General features: G+C 34.3%; 3 long non-coding RNA genes across 4 annotated transcripts; all 3 read left to right on the top strand.

Annotated features, from left to right (window-relative positions):
• The first annotated feature begins 571 nt into the window (after positions 1-571).
• LOC125058486 lies at positions 572-11983 on the top strand. 2 transcript variants are annotated; one of them, XR_007118415.1, is made up of 4 exons: positions 572-700; positions 2932-2984; positions 3507-3594; positions 4593-4712. It is a non-coding gene; the product is annotated as an uncharacterized LOC125058486 (long non-coding RNA). The 2 variants fall into 2 exon arrangements; XR_007118414.1 differs by lacking the exon at positions 4593-4712 and adding an exon at positions 11502-11983 and having other exon boundaries at positions 573-700.
• A 2763-nt stretch (positions 11984-14746) lies between these two features.
• Positions 14747-17401, top strand: LOC125058488. Its single transcript, XR_007118417.1, has 3 exons — positions 14747-14878; positions 16093-16151; positions 16877-17401. It is a non-coding gene; the product is annotated as an uncharacterized LOC125058488 (long non-coding RNA).
• A 3508-nt stretch (positions 17402-20909) lies between these two features.
• LOC125058490 lies at positions 20910-22732 on the top strand. Its single transcript, XR_007118419.1, has 3 exons — positions 20910-21056; positions 21883-21938; positions 22279-22732. It is a non-coding gene; the product is annotated as an uncharacterized LOC125058490 (long non-coding RNA).
• The last annotated feature ends 2445 nt before the right edge of the window (positions 22733-25177 follow it).

Raw genomic sequence — 25177 nt, forward strand, 5'->3', positions numbered from 1 at the left:
CTGCCAGAATAGTATATTTTAGTTACTTTCACAGCGTTATGTCGTATGGAATTCTTTTATGGGGCAAAGCAGCAGGTATACAATCTATTTTTATCTTGTAAAAACGTGTTATTAGGTCAATTTATTGCTTGAAACCAGGCACTTCACTTAGAAATTTAAATATTAACTGCCAGTTCTCAAATCAAGGGCGTAGAACGGAAGAGAAGAACTGGCAATAAACTTACGCCTAGTTTTTTTGTTTTTAAGGTTGTAAGGAGCTGCAACCATTACCCCATGTTCCACATGACATCTTGAGTTATTAAAAGTAAATTAATGATAATAAAATAAATTGAAAACAAAGATTTGTCCTCTATCAGCAGGAGGCATGGTGAAATAGGAGCACGCCCTTACATTCTCGTGAGAGCAAATACATAGTCAAAATAACTAACATCACCGTATACAGGAATTCAAGTCCGACCAGTCACCACAAGTAGCACCCGTTCACGGGTAAGACGCATGGCCAGCCATCGGCCCCCTCGCCATATTTTAGGGAGAGAGACAACCCGACGCATGGACGATAATTCGAGGTAATATTGTAATTAATATTTAAACCAAGGAGCCGAAGCTAGTATATATCGATATATGACAACATTTAGATATTAAATAGTTTGCGTTTGTATTTTGATTGAAGTGGACCTGTGCGTGATTTAATTAAAATGAAGTGAGTATTTTTTTAACAGTAGATTATCAGTTTTAGTCTTTACTAAAGTGACTTGGGAACAGTTTACTGAGGGTTCGAATCCCTGTGAAATAGATTTGTCTATGTTCTCGTAATGTAAAGGAAATCGTCGTGAGGAAACCTGTATTGGGTGAAATCTAATAAATTTTTGACATACGGGTAGTTACTAAGCATTAAGTTACGTACTTGATTATAACCAAAATTATTTAAGTGGTATAATTCTATTAGAGCAGTGTTGTCCTAGTTCAGCGTACGACTCTCATCCCTGAGGTCGTAGGTTCGATCCCCGGCTGTGCACCAAAGGACTTTCTTTCTATGTGCGCATTTAACATTAGCTCGAACGGTGAAGGAAAACATCGTGAGGGAACCGACATGTCTTAGACCCAAAAAGTCGATGACGTGTGTCAGGCACTGGAGGCTGATCACCTACTTGCCTAGGTATTAGATTTAAAAAGCAGTGTTGGCCGGTTTTTTATTGACTTTATTTACCAAAGCTTGCCAACGATCGGCACACTGATACATTGGTATTTAATAAAAATAAAATACAAGATTAAATGTGACAGGAAGAAGGCAAACATAACATATACAAAGAGATAAAAAATTATAAAAACTACAGGAAAATAAAAGTAAGATAAGTATCGCAATACAGCGAGAAAATGTGGCCAGCTTTAAAGGTATACTACCATAGGGACCAAACTTTTTTAAATTTGTTTTGATTTTTAATATTACTATGTAGATTAAGAAACTTGTAAATACTGTATATTTGATGGTATATCTTAATATATATAAATTACGTGTCACGTTGTTTGTCCGCTATGGACTCCTAAACTACTTAACCGATTTGAATTATTTTTTTGAATTTGAACTAACTTAAAAGATGGGATAGCTTACATCTTCATTTATACCCGTAATATTATTTTATTGAAAAATATTTGTTTATTTATTATTTGACAGTCACAATTCTAACAGATGGCGCTGTGTTGAAAGTACCAACGTTTCACATAATCTACAATTTAATGGCATAACCACCAAAAAAGCATCGTCCTCATGGGTCCCCATGACTGGTGTTCTCCTACCGTTTCCCTTGAATAGTTTACTTCTATGTAATATAACAAAAACTTTAGCTACAGCAAAGCTTGGCTAAAGTTTTTGATATATTGTAAAAGAAAATTAAACGATATAAAAAAAATTTTTTTTTCATAAATATTAAGTTGGTGGATTTTTTTTTATAAAATCCTAAAAGTGATTGACGACACTGATTGATGCATTGGTGCGCTTCGCAGTCCACGGTGTTCCTAATATTCGCCTCCAGCACCATAATAGTAAGAGGAGGCGCCATAAAGCAACTTTACATATGATTAAAGCGAGGTTTATGAAATATATGTGATTTTTTTTCTGCAAACTGTGTTTTCATTATGCCTTGATTGCCAATTATCTAAATTTATAATAATAATTATCCTATCATCGATCCTATATTAAATAAATAAATAAATCAATGGCGCTACAACCTCTTTAGGTCTAGGCCTCAGATTTCTGAATCTGTTTCATGATCACTTTTCAATATAATAGGCAAGTAGGTGATCAACCTTCAGTGCCTGACGCCGTCGACTTTTTGGGTCTAACACATGTCGGTTTCCTCATGATGTTTTTCCTTCACCGTTCGAGCTAATGTTAAATGCACACATAGAAAGAAAGTCCGTTGGTGCACAGCCGGGGATCGAACCTACGACCTCAGGGATGAGAGTCACCCGCTGAAGCCACTAGGCCAACACTGCTCCGATCCTATATTAACCAAGAAACTATTACGTTGAACATTTTCGCGTTAAACATGGCGGTTAGTGTTTAAAAAAATCTCAAAAACAGGGGTATTTATAGGGGGAAAAAAATAATTTGGAATTGAGCCCTACCGAACGTACATAAAAATCGACCAAGCAGTTTCCGGGGAGTTACAACGTGAATTTTATATATAGATATACAAGTATGTTTGTATGTGACGAGCTGATTTCCCCACCATTTTTACCTACCCCGCGAATCCTATTGAGCCCTGTATCTTTTGGCGAACCCCGAGACTATAAAATGGGCAATTTTAAATATGTGTGAGTACTACCAGAATACTTTGAGTTGGCCCATTGCGTCAAGACTGACATGGCCGCACTTTTTCACCTTACAAAATAGTGAAATATACTTAAATTTATATATGTTTTTCGTTTCAGAGTACATCTGTTACTGGCTCTCCTGATTGGGGCCTGTTACGCTGACAATGGCGGTAATTTTTTTTTAATTAGACATCTCAGAACCCATTTCACTTTATATATTTGCAAACATCACACGGGCAGAATTATTTTTACATTATAACTTATTATTACTTTTATGCTTCGAAATAGTTGAATCCTCAATAGAATATATTTTAGAATGGATCTGAAACGTATTTATAGGAACATTCGTTATATCACAGTTTTTCTGCTAGACTTATACTAAATAAAATAAATATCCAATAGGACACTTACTATTGGATATTTGGATATTTGGATATTTGGATATTTGGATACTTGGATACTTGGATATTTGGATACTTGGATATTTGGATACTTGGATACTTAGATATTTTGATACTTGGATATTTTAACTGAATATCTTTCAGGCCGCTAGTTAAACGGTGCTGTTTAGTTAAAAGGCTAGGCTGTTAATTAAACGGTTTATTAAGCTAGTTGGCTGCGATATGTTGCAAAAAATCTATCAAACAAAAAGATTCCTCACCTATAAATCTCTTAAATTACTTTTTTTCCAGTGTGCAACATGTCAAACGGTTCAATAGGGACATGTGTAAAACCAGGACAATGTAAGGCACCGGACCTTGGTAACTTGAATGTTTACGGGTACGTTTATTTAATTTATTATACTAAGATTAGTTTTGACTCTAATCTTCCCATGCGAGACTTACAAAAATGCATAGCATAGATATTTCTTTCAAGAAATATATCACGTTGGTTAAGGCAATTTTGTCCCGGAATTCCCGGAAAAACAATATTTAATATAAATTAATAAAAAAATCAGTTTTTTATTTCAAGCATTAGTTAGGTACAGTGATTCGTTGTCACGATAAAAATTATTTTAAATAATTTCCAAACAATAAGTGTCAGTAATTTTAAGTAAGTATTAATTTTTTTAATTGAGATTATCAATTTCATGTCAGTTTAAGTCTAATTACTATGCTTTTCTCGCATGAACCGCCATTGGAGAGAGGCCTCCAGGCGTTTCCATTCCTATCTATTTTCCGCGTTTTTCACCGTAACCTTCTATTGATTTAATATCGTCTACCAATTTTCATTCCATGCCATGATGATGCGGTATATCCATCAGTCCCTCTCTAAGTCTCTTGAATCTGTTTTAAAAATTAAACAGATACTCAAAAATGTTTCAAAAACCTTTGTTTATGGACACCAAAGCTACCAACAACACTCCTTTTGCCAATAAAATATTCCTTACTAGTTAAAACAGCTCTCAACTAAACCGCTTGCAAACATCAGTATATTTTAAATATCATTACATATAACTATTACATTATAAATCACGTTAATATAAAATTATTGTAAAAAATAATTTTACACAGCTGATCATAAACCGCCATCTTGTCTACTGACACACAAGATGGCGGTCTATACTCAAAATAGCGACTCTTATGATGAAATCAATGGTAAACACTGTAATTGTCAAAATACAATATTGACTTTATTAATGCTTTAAATTCCTCTCAACGCTTTATTCGGTTTTCGTTGAAAACAATATTTGTTTATCGTCAATGATTTTTGTAAATTGTCACTGTCTGATAATGACGCATAATAATCTGTTTTAAACGTTTCATTTCGACTTTCAGGACAATACAAATGGTGTGCCCAACTGGAGAAGAATGCTGTGATTTTACAGATATAATTCAGTGTCCTAATTCACCCATTACCATTAATAATTATATAATAACATCAAATACTAATATGAATGTAAATTATAATTATTTCAATTATTATAACAATTTTCAACAATATAATAGATAGTTTTACAATTTATTTTTGTTCAGCAATTACTATAATATAATAAATACCAACCGTGTTATTCCGATTAAAGATATACCTTGTTCAGCAATTAAGTTCTGTTACAAATGAAGTAATGTAATATTATTCAAATTTATACCTACACATTTATTAATGTCTTATCAAAAAATACAAAATATTATATTCGAAATGGCCACCTTTGGCTTTTAAACAGGCCAAACAAATGTTTGGCCACGAATCTATGGATTTAATCACTGTTTCCAAGGGAATTTTTGCCACTGCTTGCTGTAATAAGACAAGTGACTTTAGTCACAACCAGAATTACCTTAACGGCATCATAGATGAACCATTGCCGGGCAGTAAGGCTACCAATCATGACAATCCTAGGTCCAAGAACTACCTAAGCCTGGCTTGAAACCAACGTTCCGGACTGTATAACAGCTGAAGACTGGCCCTCATCTAGCCCAGACCTCAACCCTTTAGACTTCAAATTATGGTCTGTTTTAGAGGACATGGTCAGCCTTGCGATTCTGTAACTCACTTTTCGAACTCGCACAGCGGTTTTCGCAGCGGCGGTCGCGCTCAAATCAGTCGCGAAGCAGTCATTTTACGATTTGGCATTCTGATAAACAATAAACTACAAGCTCCCTCCTTATCAGAAAAGTCATGTTATTTCGTACATACGTAGTCACGTGTATATCCTTTATCATATTTACATAAGTATCTGATTGTTCTTATTTTAACATGTTTGAGATCAAAAATAAAATAAAAATTTAAATATAGCAGATCTCACTGTCCAAAAGTCTCTTATTAAAAACGTTGAAACCTATTCATTTAAGTTTCTATTGTGGAGGCACCTCTTTTGTGGTTGCCTTCCGCCCTCCGCCTAAATCCGGCCGTGATTACTAGAACTATAACCATAGATATGATATCAGCACTGTATGATGACACGGTTAATTGACAGCGGGATTCTAAATACGAGATAAGTGTCTTGGTTTTTTTAATTGTTTATTAAAACCTTATCTTTTGCAATACCCCAGAAATTCTGATATCTAATATACATATTTTCATATTCTGTTCGTATGTTATTTTTTTTCGTTTATGTATGATTGATATATTAAAATGGCATCAATTATTCTCTTGTATCGTCACATTATGTACAAAATAGAAGGACGGATGTAGAAATTGTGCCTCGGGGGACGGTGGGGGAGGGGTTAAAGAGTCAAAGTTTAGTATGTCTGTAAAATGTACTAGTGATATTGGTCTGGATTTTAAACAGAATCTGTAAATTTAAAAGCTATTTTGTAAGGTCAATTAAGAATTTGATAGCACACCCTAGAGTAATGACCCCCTTGGTCCCCCTGAATCGGCCTTTATCTATTAACATATAAGGGCACTGCAGCATATTTGGAATAGTCGTTTGTTTTTGGAGGATAAATTAAAGGAGAAACGGGATAGCTATAGTCGAATTTTTAATTAGACGAAGTCAACTGACGTTTACGGTGTTGTCAGTTTTTAATGAAATAAAAATAGTGTTGTGACAAAGTAAAAACCCGTGAATTAATGATCGGTGATGGCAATAGTCGCCGCGCCGCGCTTTGTAATAAGACGTCAAAAAATTGATTGTAGTTACATAGTACTAGTACCTAACTTATATCAGAGCACTTTTATACAATTTTTGAAATAGAAATAATATTCTTTTATTGTTTGAAATGATTGACTATTCACACTCATTGTTCATTCATCTGATTGAACAAGAACTGAACGCATCACTATTACTTTAAATATGGCAACATTATTTTACAAAGTGACATTAGCTACTGTCAGTTGGCTTCGTCTAATTAAAAATACGACTATAGATAACTTCTCGTTGTAACTCCCCGGAAACTGCTTGGTCGATTTTTATGTACGTTCGGTAGGGCTCAATTTCAAAATATTGTTTTTTCCCTATATATACCCCATTTTATGAGAATTGTTTAACACAAAATTATTCACTATTGCATAAGGTTACTTAATGCGTAACCTTAAAAATTGACACGTAATTCGAAAACTTATTAGATTTTACTCTAGACAGGTTTCACGACGATTTCCTTTACATTAGATAGATAATAAAAACTACATAAAATTATTGACAAATTATTAAACTTGTAATAATGAGAATAATCAAATGTAACAAATACCAAAAACGTAATCAAAATGCCTATCAAACAAAAAAAAACTCCAAAAACGTCATTTGACATGGAGTGCAGATAATTTGGAATATAGCATTCCAAATTATATTCACATTTTTCTTTGACAGTAGATAACTTTTTAATTTTTAAACTATATGGATAACTAGTGTTATCTAGATAATCAGTAGTTTTTTGTACAATTTGTAATTTTTCCAAATTCGGTATTCCAAATAAATAACATACCGTCCTAACCTAAAATTTCATGTCACATTTTTAACCACAGATACCGTTTATATTCATTAAGATATCGAATTATCCCAAATATGCTGCAATTTCTCTACTAAGAAAAATACAAGCTAGCTATAATTGCATGTATGATATACAGTGGTACCTCGACGTACGAGTTTAATTCCTTTAAACTTTGCTAATAGAATTTATCCCCATTGAAATCAATTGAAATGCCATTAATTCACCCCCTCAATTGTTTTTGAATAACAAAATGATTTCACGCTTTAATTCAATAGACATCTGTTTTCACAGTGGAGGTCGCTTATCAGAATGCCAAATCATAAAATGACTGGTTCACGACTGATTTTAGTAACTCACTTTTCGAACTCTCACAGCGGTTTTGCGATGGCGGTCGCGCTAAAATCAGTCGTGAAGCAGTCACTTTATGATTTGGCGTTCTGCCCTGCGATTCTGTAACTCACTTTTCGAACTCACACAGCGGCTTTCGCATCGGCGGTCGCTCTGAAATCAGTCGTGAAGCAGTCATTTTATGATTTGGCATTCTGAAAAGGTGGGAGCTTGTAGTTTATTGTTTATCAGAATGCCAAATCATAAAATGACTGCTTCACGACTGATTTGAGAGCGACCGCCGATGCAAAAACCGCTGCGTGAGTTCGAAAAGTGAGTTACAGAATCGCAGGGCAGATAAGTGACCTCCGCTGTGAAAACCGCTGTGAGAGTTTGAAAAGTGAGTTACAGAATCGCAAGGCTGCGGACCAATGGCTATAAAATAAATGTGATAATGTTTTGTAAATGTACAAAAAGCAAAATATGCAAACCCAACTTATCAAAAATGCTTCGAAGCGAAACAAGCAAACAGATTGATGTCCAGTCTGAGGTGGGAGATACTGTTAGTGTAGTGTGTAGTGTGCGATTCCTCGTATCACAAATCATGCTCTCAAAGCAAAATATCTCAAAACACTCGTATATCGAGGTATTATTGTTATTAATATTTAAACCAAGGAGCCGAAGCTAGTATATATTGATATATGACAACATTTAGATATTAAATAGTTTGCGTTTGTATCTTGATTGAAGTGGACCTGTGCGTGATTTAATTAAAATGATGTGAGTATTTTTTTTTTTTTTATGGCTCTGGCACGGCTTGTGCATTAGCCAGCGTCAAGTATAGGATTTTTATCATTCGTGCTTTTTGCCTTAGAAATTCGATCATATCCTCCATGTACGGTTTAGGCACTCGCCCGGTACCGCACAACCCTTCCAAAGGCCGAGAACAAATTTAAATTAAATTAAAACTTGCCTTCGAACCGGGAATCGAACCCGGTACCCCTCACCTAGCTGCCACTTAATAAGACCGCTAGGCTATGAGGCCCCCCGTGAGTATTTTTATTAACAGTAGATTATCAGTTTTAGTCTTTACTAAAGTGATTTGGGAACATTTTACTGAGGGTTCGAATCCCTGTGCAATAGATTTGTCTATGTTCTCGTAATGTGAAGGAAATCGTCGTGAAACATGTCTAGGGTTAAAATAAATTTTTGAATTACGTGTCAATACTAAGCATTAAGTAACCTTAGTATTGTCTTTGATTGACATAACCTTTACACATTTAAAGAAAAAACTTTTTAACCGGATTGAAGTTATGTATTATTATAAATTTACAACTATTTAACATAATTTTAAATTTTTCCGACGTTTCGCGTGCTTTACAGCGTGCGTGGTCACGGTGACTGAAGACAAAAGGTGTTGGATGTCAAAAAGTATCACAGCTGTAGAGATAGTTCCATTATCTGTACTTATTTCCCCGGAGTTGGTATCGGAGGTTATAATAATACATAACTTTAATCCGGTTAAAAAGTTTTTTCTTTAAATTAAGTAACCTTATACAATAGTGAATAATTTTGTGTTAAAAAAATCTCAAAAAATGGGGTATTTATAACTTAGGGAGAAAAATTACATTGAAATTGAGCCCTACCGAACGTACATAAAAATCGACCAAGCAGTTTCCGGGGAGTTACAACGTGAATTTTATATATAGATGTACAAGTATGTTCGCCTGTGACTAGCTGATATCCCCATCATATTTATCTTCACCTTGTTGGACTATGTTTTTGACTTACTACAAAAAACGCGAACCCTTTTGAGCCCCAGATCTCTTGGCGAGTCTATAACATCGGTAATTTTAAATATGTGTGAGGACTACCAGAGGACTTTGAGTTGGCCCATCGCGTCAAGTCTGACATGACCGCACCTTTTCACCTTACAAAATAGTGTATATATACTTAATAAATTTATATATGTTTTTCGTTTCAGAGTACATCTGTTACTGGCTCTCCTGATTGGGACCTGTTATGCTGACAATGGCGGTAATTTTTTTTACTAGGCATCTCAAAATTTATATATTTGCAACCATCACCCGGGAAGAATTATTTTTTACATTATGACTTATTATTTATTTTATGCTTCGATTTATATATTAAAAGAATATATTTTAGAATGGATCCGAAACGTTTTTATAGGAACATTCGTATATCACAGTTTTTCTGCTGGACTTATAGTAAATAAAATAAATATCCTATTGGATACATATTATTACTGAATATCTTTCAGACTGCTAGTTAAAAGGCTAGGCTGTTAATTAAACAGCTTAATAAGCTAGTTGGCTGCAACATTTATATTAGCAAAAATATATATAAATAAAAATATCTATAGATATTTTTGAAGTGAAACTTCTTTATCGGGGTTGGAAAAAAATTTAGTGTAACATTTTTTCGTTACGCGTCACATTTTTCGGTTACGCGCCATGTTGCTTTTTGAAGTCAAACTTCTTTATCGGCGTTGGAATGAATTTTTTATCGACGTATGGGAGACATTTTGTAGCAAATCGTCACGTTTTTCGGTTACGCGCCATCTTTTTCTTGTCCGTACCACGGTTGATCCGAAGAGATTCGAAGCCATTAATAACAAAAATATATAATAACGATAGCAATGATAGTAATAATTCTATTACAATTAATGAAATTCTGTAATAATCTTAGTAGTAATAAGGTAAAATGAAATACACAATTGCATTTGTATTCATATGTATGATACTAAAAGCCTTTTGTTAAACTATATCTAATTTAACTTTATCTAACCAATTTCTGTAAAGTTGCATATAGTAGATCAATTTCGCAAAAATAAGGTCATAAAGAAGTTTCACTTCTTACGTCTGTACACCTAGTACACGCACACATTTTTTTTTCCAGTGTGCGACACGTCAAACGGTTCAATAGGGAAATGTGTAAAACCAGGACAATGTAAGACACCGGACCTTGGTAACTTGTATGTTTACAGGTACGTATATTTAATTTATTATACTAAGATCAGTTTTCACTGTAATTAAAAAGCCTACTTAGGGAAAGACTCGAGTCGAGACTTAGGTACAATCATGCATCGCATGATGTCCGAGATTTCCCAAAAAAACAATGTTTAAGATAAATTAATAAAAAAACAGCCTTTTATTTCAAGCATTATGTTGTTATGTATCACGATAAAAATTAATGTAAACATTAAACAATAAGAGTCAATAATTTTAAGTTTTTTTTTAATTGAGATTATCAATTTCATGTCAGTTTAAGTCTAATTACTATTCTTTTCTCGCATGAACCGCCGATGGTAGAGTCCTCCAAGCGTTTCCATTCCTATCTATTTTCCGCTTTTTTCAACGTATCAATTCCTTCTATTGATTTATTATCGTCTAAGAATTTTCTTTTACCCTTCCATGCCGTGTTATGATGTATATCCATCAGTCCGTCTCTAAGTCTCTTGGACCCGTTTTAAAAATTATATAGATATGCAACAATTTTTGAAACATTATGTACAACAAAGCTACCAAAAACACCCCTATTGCCAATAAAATATTCCTTAATAGTTGAAACGGCTGTCAACTAAACCGCTCGCAAACATCACAATATTTTGAAATCTTCTCATATACCAACTATATTTTAAATCACGTTACACGTAAATTTAAACTTATTATACAAAAAATTTTACACGGCTGATCATAAACCGCCATCTTGAATACTATACGTGTACTAACACTCAAGATGGCTGTCTTTATTCAAAATGGCGACTCTTATGATGAAATCAATAGTGAACACTATAATTGTCAAAATACAAAATTAACTTTAATGATGGTTTTTAATTCCTCTCAACGCTTAATTCAGTTCGGTTAAAACAATATTTGTTTATGGTAAATTATTAGGACCTTTTGTAAATTGTCAGTGTCTGATAGTGACGCATATAATCTGTTTTTAACGTTTCATTTCGACTTTCAGGACAATACAAATGGTGTGCCCAACGGGGGAAGAATGCTGTGATTTTACAGATGTAATCCAATCTTCTAATTCACCCATTACCATTAATAACTATGTAAGAACATCAAATACTAATGTGAATATGACTTTTAATAATTATAATATTAACAATTTTCTACCTCCCTGGTATACCTAAAACCTGCGGCTGTAATGTTATTCCGATTAAAGATATACACAACTTGATAGAATATATAGCCACTTATGCTTTCGAGTCAAGACTGGCCGAGGATCCTTCCATTCACCTTATAGGACTGGAAAAGCACCGCCTTACCTCCACATTATCCTTATTTAAAAAGCTGTTTAGCTTCTTCAGTCATTTGTCACTTTTCATAGCAAAATATTTTAAGTTAAATTTTCTAATTGTTTTCAAATATGTAGTTTAAGAAATTTGCTAATGAGCTTATTATGTGTTCAAATTTTGTAAAATAAAGTTATCAAAATGCTGTTATTTTATTTATTCCTCAAATATCAAAATACAAAACAGTGATATTGTATGAGAGAATTAAATTTATTCAACGATTATTTAATTTCTTTATTGGGTTTTGAAGATTTGTTTGGCTATTTTTTGGAAATCAGATCAATTATGATCCAATTATTATGATCAAGAAAAAAGAAACAATAACATATAAGCAAAATTCACTATTTTTCATGACATTTCAATCAGTAATTCTTCAGAACAGGGGGAAAAAAGGGCACAAGGCTCATCTGATGGTAGTGATACCATCCCAATCCAATGCCAAAGCTCGAGTGCGTTGCGTTAGTACGCTCATTTCCTGAAGGACCCTAAGTCGAATGGGCTCAAAAATACTTCAGTGGGTAGCTGGTTCCACAAAGTGGTAGTGCGCCCCAAAAACTGCCTTAAATCTCGCTCAGCAGTGAAACGACGTCGAGGTGATGCAGGTGGAAATTCGAATTCTGGGTCGACGTCCTTTCATGTAACTTAACTGCAGGTTAACCCAACAACTCCTCTGAATTCATTCCTCTTACTCTCTCGGTAAGTGCGGTAGAAGATGCAGAGAGACCCGAAGTTGAATACGGTCAAGTGGAAGGAGCTGATACTGGGGAGATAATATGAATAATCCTGAAAACTTCTCTGACACAAAACCGAACCGAAAATTCGATTCATTTGACACATCGTTCCCCGGACGGCTGTGCCGGTTATGCCGGATGTCAAATTGATAAACTAGTTCCGATTCTTAAGTCGGTTAAAAGTAGCCTAATCAACCTACATTAGATATCTGCCCATTTTATTAAATTGTTTTATAATTAGAAATAAAACAAAAATGTATTTTTGTACTGATAACGGAATTTATCAAGGTCAAAAGGTCTTGCGCATACCACAGAATAACTTATGGTGCAGGATATTTACCAATAGATTCATAACAACAATCCAAATCGGTAATTTTACTAATAAACTATAGACAGTAAATAGTGAATAGGCAAAGCGGAGGCGTGGCCATTCCAACCAAACCTGGCTTCGTACAGGTCGCCGAAAAGACTTGGCGAGAGGTGAAATATGAGGATCAAGAAGAAGAGCCACAGTGGATGCCCTCAGTTCCATCTAGGGGTTGAACATTAAGTCAAGTCACTGGATACGGTTTTTATTATTAATTAAACTGTCATGAATACTGGATCCCTGGTATGAAAGCTTATTAAGAAGAAGGAAACGGCTTCCAACATGATCTCGTATGATGAACACGCCCTTTATTAAGTGTTATAATAAATACGAATAAAACTGATGAAATCTAAAGAAATTTTTTTTTTAAATATAATAGGGGGGCAAACGAGCTTGCGGGACGACCAAAAAGGGCAGTCTACGCAGCCCATAGACACCCATTTTTAGTGGGTGCGTTGCCGGCCTTTGAGGGAGGAGACTCGCTTTTTGAACATTTGGAGGTCGTATCTCTGAGGGAAGACCCCCCCTGGGAGCCGATTCCACAGTTCGCTAGTTCGCAAAAGAAAATGCCTTGTGAAACGGACTGTGGAAGACCTCCAACCATCAAGATGATGCTGGTGAAATTTAGAGGTCGTTCGGCTCGTACGGTGTTGAAAAGAGGCAGGAGGGATCAACCCAAACAATATAACAATTTTATCTACATTACATATGTTTCATTCGCATAGACATAAGTCAATAGATTTTGCTTCATAAATATAGACACCTTATAATGGAATGTCCAAACATAAGTTTGCTACGTTTTTCTTAAAAACAAATTTACCGCAGATAACCCCAGAACAACGTCATGAACCCCGAGATATATAAATAATATGACAAAGAATGGGTATTTATTGAAATATGAATATATTAAAAAAATTACTGAGTAAAGAGAGAAGAAGTTGCCCACAATCATTGTCGTTTTCAAGTTCTCTTCTAGGAACGTAGGTACATCCATCTGGCTCAGAAGAGAGTTTATGAAACCATAGCAGCTGAAGCTACAGCTGCGTCGATGAACAAATATGAGGCTTCTAACTAGCGTGAAAGAGCGAGGCCAGGACCAAGTTGTGAACCTCCTGTAAACATGGACATGATGACGACAATCGTATATCCACCATCAGCAACTTTGCAGTTAAAACTGATTTTGATGACTATAGACTTTGTCAACAGATTTGGACTTATCCATAAAGATGGTACTGAGATATGGGATGGCTTTCTTTAAAGGCCATCCCAACTCCTGGTAATGGTCTCATGATGATAAATGTTAAAACCACCAAAAACAAGCAAACAATGCCCAGTGAACAATCTGGGGGGACAAAAATAGTCTATTTGGTCTGGAGTGGACTTCTCTTTCTAGTGCTCTAGGGAGCGTTCAAGTATTACGCAATTTTTGGAGATTATCGACCCCCCCCCCATGTAACTCGCCGTAACGTTATTCAGTACCCAGGCACAGTACTGTACCCAAGTATAGTAAAATGTTTCGTGACCACCTAGTGACTCTTTAGTTACTATTATGTGGTGTAAGTCGAAAAAAATATTCACAATAACGCGTAATTTAATCCCCGCCCCGCATCGTAACGTTTTACAAAAGGACCCCCCCCCCAAAATACGTTACGTAATACTTGAACGCTCCCCTAGCTCGTACTGTGAAAAAAAAACATCGTGATGAAACCGACCAATACTTTACAGCGTATGTCAGGTGATTACCTACTCGACTATTAAGAAACTTCTAGAGATACAGAAATCATTACTTTCATATAAAGCCAGCACGTAAGGTCTGTAATCAATAGCTAGTTACATATATCTCGGGAATAAATTTGCTTTGATAAACATTATACAGTGCTCTTGTCATTTGTTTGGTCTCGTGTTTTGTTTTAAGTGTCAATTATCCTCATAATAATATGAAGTAAGTTTTATTCTAGTTTTAACATCTTCCAGATGTAATAAGACATCTTATATCCACAAACATTTTCCATCGATTGATTTTAAATAGAAAAATCTACAACTTGAGTGGTTAAAATATTGAAATCAAGCGTAATAATTAATTATTAGTTGTTATTAGAACTATGAAATAAATACCTGATCTTTCCTCATGTATCATTCTAGATATTGGCGAAAACCGCAATAAATTTCGTGCACAAATACAAATAGCATAGTCGCGACGGACGACTTGTTTTAATATAATACTAGATGCTGCCAGCGACTTCGTCTGTGCAGGTTTAAAATAATATTTGTCCAAATGCTGTAGCGTGAAAGATATTTTATCTACTTTAAATACCAGAAGTTATATAAGTATCTATTTTCATGTAGGAATCAATTTATTACTACCAAATGCGAAAAAAATTACAATTTAAAATAAATTATCAATTTTTTAAAATGAAAATTTGAAATAAATTATCAATTTTTATTACAATTATGGTTTACTATTTTGGCTATAACTACACATAAGACATAGATATATACTGTGGCATACTTTTTTGTAGGACTATTTAAGATAAACATTTCCATCATACATTACATGTGTGTAACTCTAGCGGTTTTGGCAGCGCACGCCAGAATAGCTCGCAGATGGTAGATTTTTTCCTACTTACTTGATATTTTGGACAATTCACACAATATCTTTATAAATTGTAGCCTATGTGTTATTCTGAAAGATATGCTATATTATTGTATTATTAAAATCCAATCAGTAGTTTTTACGTGAAAGAGTAACAAACATTCATCCATCCATACTTATGAACTTTCGCTATAATATTAGTAGGATAAAAGTCAGATACTATGCTGTCGCAGATTTTTATAGGCATTATCAACCTCTAGAGTTAGACTTTTCTCTAGAATCATATCCGTCTACCACGAAAAAGTCTTTTCTGTTTGGGTTAATAAGACTTGCAAATAACTATTGGTAAAATGGCTTTGAACTTTACTTTCTGGGAAAAATTCATCTGTCACATTGTCAAAATCCATAACGTTTTAACCCTACTGGAGTCAGACTAGTTTGACTCAAACATCGGAAAATTGTAAGGCACATTAAGATCAAAGCATACAACCTGAAGCCACTAGACTTCGTGTAGCTCCACAGCTTCTTTTAATCTACAGATAGGATCTTTGATTTTTTTCCAGGTTGGTCGCGTGCATCTGTTCGCTGTTGGTGGTGGTAGCCTGTCAAGCTAACAATGGAGGTATGTTAAGTAAAACTCCTGAATGTCAAAAACTTATTTGGAATTTGAGATACGGGGAATAAGTCGGCGTTAAGTCACGAATCTTACCCTATATATTTTTTTTTGACGTGACAACGTCTTATAATTCGATGGAGCCGGCTGCACGCACGAAAAAACATGACTCATGCGGCGTTACCTCTGAGGCGTTCCATTTAAGGCTTGAAGTGCAAGCGAGAGCACTCGTTCCGCGCTCTCGCTTGCACACAAAAATTGACATAATTGTATTTATGCGTACAAATAAATGTAACTTGATCAATTCAATTGTGATTTCCATTTACTTCCTTCTCTATATCCATACAAAATATCTATCTAACAAATAAAATTAAAATTTTCTTTTGAAGAATGCAACCACTCCATCAGTATTTTCTTATGACGTTGTCACGTTCAACTATCGTCAGTAAACCGACTTTACAGACAACCGATATTTTTATTTTTGCCTGGTTGCACGCAGTATACAGTATAATTATAAATTTTAATGGCAACTGTTCTAATACAAGTATCCCAGATTCCTAATGTAGTGACTTCCCAGTTTATCGCACGATACACGATAAAACGATTGAACGAAAAGATTTTCAACTTTGTCAATGATGAAGTCCAGTCTTCGAGTAAAATTTTTACTGAAGATATTGAAATTAAATAGAAGTCTTTAATACTCTAGTAAAACGCCTCATACTCTTTTGTTTCAGCGACGCCAACTACAGTAAACAATTACATAGTAAACCACAACAACAATTACAATATAACTTACAACAATTACAACTTAAATAACAACATGTACAACCACAACGCGCGCCCATTCAGACAGAGCCGCCCATATAGGCCGAGACACCCATTCAGGCCGAGCCGCCCATTCAAGCCGAGCCGCCAATTCAGGCCGAGCTATGCTCGCCAATTCAAGCCGTGCTACGCTCGCAAATTCAGGCCGAGCTACGCTGGCTAAAGCTTGAGGCCAACAGCGAGATTCCTAACAAAAAAAAACCGGAGCGCGTATAACAACAACATTCAACAACAACATGTTTGGTCCTTATTATAGATACAGACCAAATCTTGTTGAGGGCATACTTAATGCTGCTTCTGAGTCTGACACTGTGTGGAACATTCGAAGCCCCATAGGACATCGAAATTTCTAAAAGATATAATAGAAATAATTACAGTAGCATATTAAAGAATTACCTACCTTCTAAAAACAATATGTTTATTAAGGAACATAAGATACATGTATCACTTATTCCACGTCATTAAATTTCAATTTGTAGGCATCCCTACTCATCGGCAAAGAAGACAGAGGGTGTAGGCCGAGAGAAAAATCCGGCGTAAAAAACTCTCGGTACTCTTTTAAAAAAGCAAATCATCAAACAACACTTATTTTAAAACATATATCGCAAATTAATTAGAAGTAGCCTGTCTAGCACTAGTCCCAGGCCCTTTTATCAACTAGATAATCGTTGACTTTATAGTAAGCCTTTTTACACAGCTTTTTATTAATACATTTCTTAAATTTATTGGAAGGCAGAGATAAAAGAGCCTCTGGGATTTTATTAAAGAAGAGTATCCCTTTTCCCAAAAAAGAATTACTAACTTTAGATACTCTAGTACGGGGAAATTGCAGCCTGCGTTTGTTCCGTGTATTAATTCCTTCGTCATTAATTGGCGTCAGTTAAATCACTTAATCGCTTAGCTACAAAAAAACAATGAATGGAAAGTACTACTACTAATCGGCTGGACCGATGTTAGTTATCTCTTTTTGGTAGAAGAATCTACCATGCCGAATGGCAGAAGTAATAAAATATTGGATCAGTTATCGAATAACAATAAATTAATTAATTTTACGAATGCAAACACCATGTGGTGCCATCTGTTGACATAATTACGCATCATTTTACATCGAATTCGTGTCAGTTCAAGAAATTCCGATCTTGAAGTGTATGAGCAGATGCATAACCAGGCTTTGATCTTGAAGACATGTGTTACCTCATCAGAAAAAGTTGTATATCAGCAAGTGCTTTAACATGCAGTATCACAATATTGGCATTAGACAGAAGAAGCCTAATGTGTAAAACTGCCATTCTTCTTTCGCAATGGCAAGCAATAAAACATTTCTGTATTTGCTAAAAAGTTGTATTAATTACCTTTATGAAATCCTAAATTAAGTTTTACTAAAGTTAACACGATATTATTAAACTGTTAGGCGGAACGAAGTTAGCCGGGTCTGCAAGTTAATTAAATAATATGTATTTGACAAACACAATATAGAGTGATTGGATTCGTGGAAATACCTTCACATTGGCAAACCAAAACTGTTGCTTTTAAAAAAAGAGCCTTTTGATAATTTAATAAATTATAACGTCAATTCAAGTAACTTTTCTTTTACATATACTGTAATAAATAAGATTATGTATATTCTGTATCTAGTAAAATTTAAGTTTGTATAAAATATATCTAATAATATTAAGAATTATACTTAAGTAATTAATCAGCTTTTTATTTACCCTTAAATTTTGAATAGTTAAGTTATATTTATGAGTTTTTTAAACAATAGTATTTAGATATAATATAAAGATATATAGAGGGTGGCCAAAAAGTCGTGGATCAAACGCAAATAGGGGATAGTTGAGGTCATCAGCTGCAAAAAATTGTTCTACGGGAGGTCTCTAAGCTCAACCCCTGCATAGTTATATTTTATTTTGCGTTTTATAAGAAAATTGAATTTTTTACTAATTCTTATTAAAATTCGAAAAAATCTGCATCCTCTATCTTTTTCATAATATCCACTAGTTTGGTACTGGTGAGTTCTTGCGTTAGACATGCTATTTATAGTTGTTTATTGAGTGTATTGGAGATAATATTAAGTTATACGATATAATTAATAATGTAAATTTAAATGTAAAAAAAAATACTCTACCGAAAAGTGACCCTGTATTACAAGTATTACTTAGTAGTCTCTCTTTAATCGGCAGCTCATCTCTGATCCTCCAATCCGCAAGGAACTATCTGTTTCCACCGGTTTCTGTCCGGCACCTCTCTTATGACAGTGTATAATTTCGAGGACCCATCTGAACGGCCGCGTGATCTTTCGTCCTCTGTGTTACCAACCACGTTCAGTTTCTCCAAGTTTTTATCGCCTCTGCGCATTGGAAATAGGAAACATTTCGCGCTCGGCATATGGTAGACGGGTGATGTCGTAGGCGCTTGGATTTAGCAGTTTAATAAATTTATAATGTTTTTCGTTTCAGAGTATATTTTTTACTGGCTCTCCTGATTGGGACCTGTTACGCTGACAATGGCGGTAATTTTTTTTAATTAGACATCTCAGAACCCATTTCACTTTATATATTTGCAAACATCACCCGGGAAGAATTGTTTTTTACATTATAACTTTTATGCTTCGATATAGTTTAATCCACAATAGGATTTATATATTAATATAATATACTAGCTGGCCTGGCGAACATCGTACCGCCTAACAGTCGATTCTTTATTTTTTTTAAATACTTATTCTGCTATTCGGGACTAGCCGGTCTAGCTTGTAAGATAAAAAAAAGAATGTTGATAAGACAACAAATACATTATGTCAAAAAATAAAAATTTACCTTCCCGGAACCCCTCCACTAACATTTGAAGTTTATGATATGATATTAAAGTTCAAATTGACTTTTAAGTATTATTACGAATATTTTGTATGGGAATATAGAAAAGTGTTGTTTTTAGACTTTTTCACTGAATTTTTTTAATTTTTCTCTCCGTAAGAACCATCCTCGTACTTCAAGGAATATTATAAAAAAAATCAGACAAATCGGTCAAGCCGTTTTCTTGACTAGCGAAAGGTCATTTAAAGAAATTAAACAAGTTTGTACAAGAAGTCTAAAGAGTTTCATTTACCGGCCCAGTCATTCCCTAAAAAATGAACAATTATGATAAAGAAAAAAGAAACATTAACAATAATTGAACTTATCATTTTGAATGTAAAAGCGTAAGCTACGTTTTCCTTAAAAATAAATTTACCGCAGATAACCCCAGAACAACGTCATGAACCCCGAGATATATAAACAATATGACAAAGTATGTCTTTTTATTGAAATATTAAGTCATATTTATAAAAAATGGACTGAGTAAAGAGAGAAGAAGATGCCCGTCGTCCTCGTCATCGTAATTTCAAGTTCTGGTCAAGGAACGTAGTAATTCACATCCATCTGGCTCAGAAGAATGCTTATGAAGGTATAGCAGCTGGAGCTACAGCTTCGTCTCTAACAAATATGAGGCAACTAACAAGCGTGAAGGAGCGAGGCGAGGTCCAAGTTGTGAACCTCCTGTGAACAAGGACATGATGACGACAATCGTATATCCACCATCAGCAACTTTGCAGTTAAAACTGATCTTGATGACTATTGACTTTGTCAACAGATTTGGACTTGTCCAAAAAGATGGTACTGAGATATGGGATGGCTTTCTTTAAAGGCCATCCCAACTCATGGTAACGGTCTCATGATGATAAATGTTAAAACCACCACAAAACAAGCAAACAATACCCAGTGATCAATGTGGGGGAACAAGAATATTCTATTTGGTCTGGAGTGGATTTCTCTTTTTCAAGTGCGCATAGCTCGTACTGTGAAAAAAAGATATCGTGATGGAACCCACCAATACTTTACAGCGTGTCAGGTGATTACCTACTCGACTATTAAGAAACATCTAGAAAGAGATACTGAAATCATTACTTTCATATAAAGCCATCAAGTAAGGTCTGTTATCAATAGCTAGTTACATATATCTCAGGAATAAATGCTTTGATAAACATTATACAGTGTTCTTGTCATTTGATTGGTCTCGTGTTTTGTTTAGTGTCAATTATCCTCATATTAATATGAAGTAAGTTTTATTCTGGTTTTAACATTTTCCAGATGAACCAAGATATCTTATATCCACAAACGTTTGCCATCCATTGATTTTAAATAGAAAAAACTACAACTTGAGTGGTTAAAATATTGAAATCAAGCGTAATAATTAATTATTGGTTGTTATTAGAAGTATGAAATATATATGATCCTTCCTCATGTATCATTCTTTTGGCGAAAGCCGCAATAAATTCCGTGCGGAAGTTTTTGAGTTTATCTCGAGATAAATAGATAGACTTATATAATTTTTATGGCAGTTATGGTTTACTATTTTGGCTATAATGGCTTACACATAAGACATAGAGATATACTGTGGCTGACTTTTTTTAGGACTATTTAAGATAAACATTTTCATTATACATTACATATGTGTAATTCTAGCGGTTTTGGCAGCGCACGCCAGAATAGCTCGCAGATAGTAGAATTTTTCCTACTTACTTGATATTTCAGACAATTCACAAAATCTTTATAAATTGTAGCCTATCTGATGTATGTTTTATATTATTGTAAAGTTTCATTAACATCCAGTCAGTAGTTTTTATGTGAAAGAGTAACTTTTCTTTTCGGGTTAATGAGACTTGCAAATAACTATTTGTAAAATGGCTTTAAACTTTCTTTTCCGGGAAAAAATCATCTGTCCACTGTCAAAATCCATCACGTTTTAATCCTACTCAAACTTTGACTCAAACATCGGAAAATTGTAAGGCACAGTAAGATCAACGCATGCAATCTGAAGCCACTAGACTTCGTGTAGCTCCACAGGTCTTCTTTTAATCTACAAATAGGATCCTTTTTTCCAGGTTGGGCGCGTGCATCTGTTCGCTGTTGGTGGTGGCCTGTCAAGCTAACAATGGTGGTAGGTTAAGTAAAACTCCTGATTGTCAAAAACGTATTTGGAATTTGAGATACGGGTGTAATAGTCAGCGCTAAGTCACGAATCTTACTCTATATATTTTTATCAGGTTGCACATAGTATAATTATATATTTTATTGGCAACTGTTATGATACGTGTATCCCAGATTCCTAATGTAGTGACTGACTTCACAGTTTATCGCACGATAAAACGATTGAACGCAAAAGATTTTCAACTTCGTCAACGATGAAGTCCTGTCTTCGCGGATTTTTTTTACTAAATATATTGAACATATATTGAAGTCTTAAATCTAGTAAAACGCCTCATACTCTTTTGTTTCAGCGACACCAACTACAGTAAACAATTACGTAGAAACAAACAACAACAATTACAATATTAATTACAACAATTACAACTTAAATAACAACATGTACAATCCGAACGCGTTTTACAACAACATGCAACAACAATACCAAAACGCTATGTTTGGTCCTTATTATAGAGCATACAGACCAAATCTTGTTGAGGGCATACTTCATACTGTTTCTGACACTGTGTGGAATATTGGAAGCCTCTTAGGACATCGGCATTACTAAAAGATATTATAGAAATAATGACAGTAGTATATCAAAGAATTACCTACCTTCGTACTAATGACAACATTATATGGGACTTGCCATTGGCTTTAGTTATAAATGTTAACGAAAAATTGTAAACACCGTTAGATTGTAATCTATCTCGCGAGATTATAAACTGTCGAAAGATTGTGAACCTCAGCGTACTGCTTACAATTTAACGTATTATTATTCGGTAGATTGTACTATACTAACTTAGTTATCATTCAAACTTCTTTGGTCAATTACAGATTAATTTTTCTTCCCAACAATTTCATATAACTACCGAATAATAATACCTTAAATTGTAAGCAGTTCGGTGAGGTTCACAATCTTTCGACAGTTTACAATCTCGCGAGATATATTACAATCTAACGGTGTTTACAATTTTACGGTGACATAAACATATCTAAATTAAATAGTGATTAACTAAAAAACAATCAAAAATCATTTGATCATATGGGCAACACATTGTACACTTATGACTTGCCAGCAAAGAAATACATATTAATGCTTCTAATTTTACATTTAGTGCCAGTTCTCAAATCAAGTGCGTAGAACGGAAGAGAAGAACTGGCAATAAACTCTCCGCCACTCTTTTTAATCGCCATGTTTTTTTTTACACAACGTTTGTAAGGAGCTGTAACCATTAAACCATGTTCCACATGACATCTCAAGTAATGAATAATAATAGAATTAGAAGCAAAGATTTGTCCTCTATCAGCAGGAGGCATGGTGAAATAGGAGCACGCACTTACATTCTCGTGGGAACAAGACGAAAACACATAGTCGAAATAATTAACATCACCAATGAATGGAAAATATGATAAAAATCACTAAAACCACCAAATGAGTCTTACCTTCTTTTAATTGATGCTTTCATTAATATGTACATTAGACTTATTATATCAATTTAATATTTAACAAACTCACTGTAGAGTTGTCGCAGCCAATTTGCTTATTCAGCCGTTCAATTAACAGCCTAGCCTCTTAACTAAATGGAGCTATTTAACTAGCTGCCTGAAATATATTCAGCCGTAGCATTTGTTACAAAATTTAGTAAACTAGCTGGCTAATGCTTAGGCCATTCGTACGATAGAGTTAATAATAAAGACATATGACATAAAAATATTTGTATTAAAATTAAATTGCTTGACTCAAATTCACGTTATTATTGTCACTACACTCTTTCATTGTACTTGTTGTTTTTCATGAAACTTTGGAACACACCATCAAAGTTGTTGTTTTCCGATGGCATTTTGACAGTTCGAAGAGATTCAGTTAACAGTCAATAGGAAGTAATTAACGTCATCGATTCCAGTCATAGCTGTTTGATCAGCTGGTTGAACATATTTCAGGCCACTAGTTAAACGGCGTCATTTAGTTAAAAGGCTAGGCTGTTAATTGAACGGCTAATTAAGCTAGTTGGATGCGACAGAGTGATTCGATTTTAAATAAATGAGCTCCTAGCGCTTTTATTAAGTGGCAGCTAGGTGAGGGTTACCGGGTTCGATTCCCGGTTCGAGGGCTTTAAGTTTTAATTTAATTTAAATTTGTTCTCGGCCTTTGGGAGGATTGTGCGGTACATAAACCGTACATGGAGGACATGGCTGGCTAATGCACAAACCATGCCAGAGCCATTAAAAAAAAAAGAGCCTTTTGTTAATTTAATTATGTACAATGTTAATAGAAGTAACTTTTCTTTTGCATACTGTAATAAATAAAAATTAATAAATTATGTATCTTGTAAAATTTAATTTTGTATAAAATATAAACTCAAAATATATTTATTCATATAGGTAAACAAGTACATTTATGAACGTCAAAAACGTTACAATAATTGTAAATTTACATTTACTACCAGTTCGCAAGTCAAGGGCGTAGAGCGAGCAAGAAGAACTGGCAAGAAACTTTCCGCCACATTTTGTCTTTATAATAATAATAAGAATTATACTTAAGTGATTAATAAGCTTTTTATTTATCCTAAAATTTAAAATAGTTTAGGGACCGTTCAAGTATTACGTAAGCAGGGGGGGGGGGGGCTAAGGGGGGGGGGGGGGCTATTTCTTATTTGGTGACAGTAAGAACATAGTCTAGTCGACAAGTTGAAAATGGAACAAATTAGAGATACTGCTCTTATAATTATGTGCGATAGCTCATTGGATCCGGAATGACGTCTAGAAAAATGTGCTAAAAGCGTGTATTAGCACATAAAAAATTGCAAAAGTTATAGACCATTAAAGATGAAAAAAAAATGGCATTTAGTTTTTTGCCAATATTTAATAAACTATTAATATTTAAGAAATTTCAAATAAAGATGCTGAAAGAGGAGAAAAGAAAATTTCCAATAAAAAACTCCTTACTCCCAGAACTCTATCTCCATTATTTATAATGTTAATTTAACGCTGAAAATAGGTCTGCGGGTGACATTTTTAGGATTCGCGCGTGGCGTCAAAAGCGACTACGGCACATTAATTAATTTATTTAAGGTATTGAATATTTTTTTTTAAATTTGAAAAAATTATGGTGTGTTCTGAACACTATAATTAATTTATTCCCGTTGAAAATTTTACTTAAAGTTAATTTTTCAACAAGTTAAATAATTGTTAACTAACGAAATTTTCTCG

The sequence above is a fragment of the Pieris napi genome, chromosome 18 (assembly GCF_905475465.1).
Source record: "Pieris napi chromosome 18, ilPieNapi1.2, whole genome shotgun sequence".
Lineage (NCBI taxonomy): Eukaryota > Metazoa > Arthropoda > Insecta > Lepidoptera > Pieridae > Pieris > Pieris napi.